This window comes from Lupinus angustifolius, chromosome LG03 (genome assembly GCF_001865875.1).
Source record: "Lupinus angustifolius cultivar Tanjil chromosome LG03, LupAngTanjil_v1.0, whole genome shotgun sequence".
Taxonomy (NCBI): domain Eukaryota; kingdom Viridiplantae; phylum Streptophyta; class Magnoliopsida; order Fabales; family Fabaceae; genus Lupinus; species Lupinus angustifolius.
The window spans coordinates 6,115,143-6,119,089 of record NC_032011.1 but is presented as its reverse complement, the minus strand read 5'-3'; positions in this window follow the sequence as shown (position 1 = coordinate 6,119,089).

Genomic DNA, 3,947 nt, shown 5'->3' with positions numbered 1-3,947 from the left:
TTGGGCATTTTCTCCCATACTTTCATTAACTTAAGTCTTGATATCTTGTGGTATGAATGCTTGCATTTCTGTATGTCAAGTTGCTTTTGAGAATTAAGATGTTGAAACAATTGTGATAGACTTGTCCCTTGTGAGAATTTGAGCCTTAATTGTGGATGGGTTGCTGTATGCCATCTAATATTCTTTCATGTGTGATTGCACTCTTGATTACTTGCACTCTAGAACTTGACTTGTTTCTTGTTGATACTTGATATTCACATGCACATATTGAAGTGATCTAGGCATTTCTTTTGAATAAGCCACTTAGCCATATAAGCCTACCTTGAACGAATTTATCCTTTGATAGCCCCTTTAAGGCTTTTACTTATTTCATTGTTACTTAGCTCATTACGAGCTTATAAGTGAAAAACCATGATTGTCCTAACCTTAGGGAATTTTGGAGCTTTGGAATTGTTTTGTGAATGGGTATTAAGTAAGAAAGGGTGCATTGATCTTCAAATCTTGTGAATTCTTGGTTATGTCTTAGTGATGGTTAATACAATTGCGTACATAAGTTCTCATCAAAAAAATATATTCATATTAAGGCATGTGGTGTTCCATGAACATCTCTTCTCATATCAAGCTAAGTAGCTAAATGAGCATGAGATTGAAAGTTCTGGCAGTGATGATATTGACATCATGTTGGATCCACAAATCTCTAGGCCTCAAAGACTTATTAATAATGATTCAATGGAAACATGTCCTAGTAGAGAGATTAATCCCCTAAGTGACCCACCTATAGCATATAAACATATGCAAGACAACCAAGAAAACATGACATCCTCTGATGTGATGAGATCTAGTAGAATTAGACAACCTCCAACATACTTGTAGGATTTTCACTACAATTTACTTAGTGCTTCATGTCCTAAATGATGTAAACCCAATGGGTTCCAATATCAATGAAGAGTTTTTACATGGCTTAGGAGGACCAATAAATAGGACCAAGGCCAAGAAGGCATAAGAGGTGCTTAGGCACCTCGTATATGCCATCATGGATACAAGCCCTAATTGGGCCAAGCAAGATGACAAAGTCTTAAATTGCATCATCTAAGTTGAAGAGCTTGAAGGAGGACACGGTTTGGTGGAAGAGCCACCATGACAACTAGTGTCATTACACCTAAAAAGTAGGAAGTGTCTTAACCCACAAGTAGTCTAGGAGTTTTATTTATCATGTTTATTTTGCTTAATTTTCTGAATTGATTTATTTAGAAGCTTTTATTTAATTAATGATTTATATTTGATGTAGGCAGGCTTGGTTATACATTTGAAAGTTAGAAGATAAAACAAGGTTGACGTGTAGGATGAAAGGAATGACTAGACTCAAGGAAATCCAAGTTGCCACCAAGATGGACACGACTAAAAACAAGGAGAGGATAAAGCTTTAAGATATTAAGGCCAAGTCTATTCAACAAAGAAATCTTAATCTAATGTTCAGCCACCAACAAAACAACCATCAAGGAGAAGATAAAGCTTGAAGATATCTAAGCCAAATTTATTCAACCAAGGTAATCCTATCCTAAAATTCGGCCTACAACAAAACAATCATCTTGGCTTAAAATTAAGAAGGCTTTTATTTACTCAAGGTTGTGAAGATAAGGGGAGATCACACTTCAATTTTCAAACATCAATTTTCAAGGCATGTTCAAATCAAGCCAGGTTGTTTTTCCACAACAAACAATTCGGCCAAATCAACATAAGCCAACTCAAGACCAAATCAAGTTTTCCAACCGTGAAGACATTTACGACTTTGTTAGATGAATATTATCTTTTCAAAATTGATTTTTGTTTTATCTTATTTTTCTAAATCAGCCTATATGTAACTGTGACTCTACAATGAATAAAACAAGTTGAATTTTATTTAGAATTATTTCCCTCATTAGTGAGTTTTCTCCTAGCTTATTGGTTGAGCCAAGGTATCTGTTCTTATCAAGAGTGTCTTACTCTTGTGGCGAACTTCACAAGCTTACCAAATATCTCATATTTATGGCACCATTCCACCTCTTATCCCCCCAACCATCTTCTTAATATCTCATATATCAAATTCAATAAAATTCCCCATCAAACCGTGACCTTAACTCCATTCCATACACCAATCCTTGAACCTTTACAAACCCTTAACTTCCTAACCCATCCGAGACACATTAAGCCTAAACACTACACTCATTCAAACCAAAAAATAACAAGAAGGTAACTTGCATCCAAATTATAATCAAAGTTGAGACTTTCACAAGAACGATCCTTCAATTAAGACAACTCACCTAGAAGTTGTCATCAAGTGCCTAAAGAAACAAAAGGCATATATCACTCACTCACCTCTGTTCTTTCATACAAGTCTATCTCTAAATCTCACCTACATCATAGCCTTAAAATTGTTATTCATAATGAACCAAGACACTACCATCAAATTGTGAAGCACCAACACTGGATAAGGGCTATGCATGATGAGCTAAATGTTCTTGAGGTTAACAATGCCTGGAGCATCGTAGATTTGCCACTAGATAAGACTCCTATTGGATCTAAGTGAGTTTATAAAATTAAATACAAGTTAGGTGGGTCTATTGAGAGATACAAGACTAGATTAATAGCAAAGGAGTATAACCAAACACATGACATAATTACTCTAACACTTTTGCCCATGTTGTCAAATTAACCATTGTTAGACTCCTCTGCCATAACAACCTCACAAGGATGACAAATACACCAATTTGATGTTAACAATACTTTTTTCATGAAGTTCTTAGTGAAGAAGTCTACATGAACATCCCACAAGGAGCCATTTGCCCAAAGCCACACAAGGTGTGCAAGCATCATAAGTCTCTTTATGGACTTAAGCCAGCTACGAGGCAGTGATTCACAAAACTATCCCAATCCTTGACAAACTTAGAATACACTCAATCTCACGATGATCACTCTATATTTAAAAAAGAGTGCCAACAATCACTTCATTACACTTCTTATTTATGTAGATGATTTAGTGCTATCTAGAAATGATATGCAAGAAATTAATTCTATGAAGCATCATCTATATTGACAATTCAAAGTAAAAGATCTTGGTAATTTAAAGTACTTTCTAGGATTGGAGGTAGCTAGATCAAAACTAGGAATCACCTTGTGTCAAAGAAAATATTGCATAGATATCCTCTCAGACACAGGGTACCTAGCACCCAAACCTATTCCTACTCATATTGTCAATACAACAAAATTACATCGAGACATTGCATCCTCTTATGAAGATCCTCACTATATAAAAGATTAGACTGTATACTTTTATATTTAACCAATACCAAACCTGATTTCAGTTATGCCATCCAACAATTGAGCCAGATTAGGCTCAAACCACTATCACTCACTATGAAGCTCTAACTCGTGTTTTGAGATATATTAAAGGTAGCATAGGGCATGGTTTTTATACTCCTCTACATCTTCTCTTCAGTTAAAAGCATTCAGTGATTCAAATTGGATAGCATACATTGAATCCAGAAAATCCATTACTAGATGTTGTCGTTTTCTTGGGAATTCCCGGTCTCATGGAAGTCGAAGAAGCAAACCAAAGTGGCATGTCCATCCTCTGAAGCTGAGAATCGTGCTTTAGCAACAACCTCTTGTGAGATACAATGACTCACCTACCTTCTAGCTAGCTTCATAATACTTTACATCAAACCAACTAGGTTATATTGTGATAATGACTCACCTATACATATAGCTACCAATTTTGTGTTCCATGAACGAACTAATCACGTCAATTTCCATGTAATAAGAGAAAGATTACAATCCAAGCTTTTCCACCTTCTACTCATAGCTTCAATGGATAAGATTGCAAACATCCTCACCAAGGCATTGAATCCATCTCGTTTTAATTACTTACTGTCCAAGTTGGGAATACTTGATATATATATATATATATA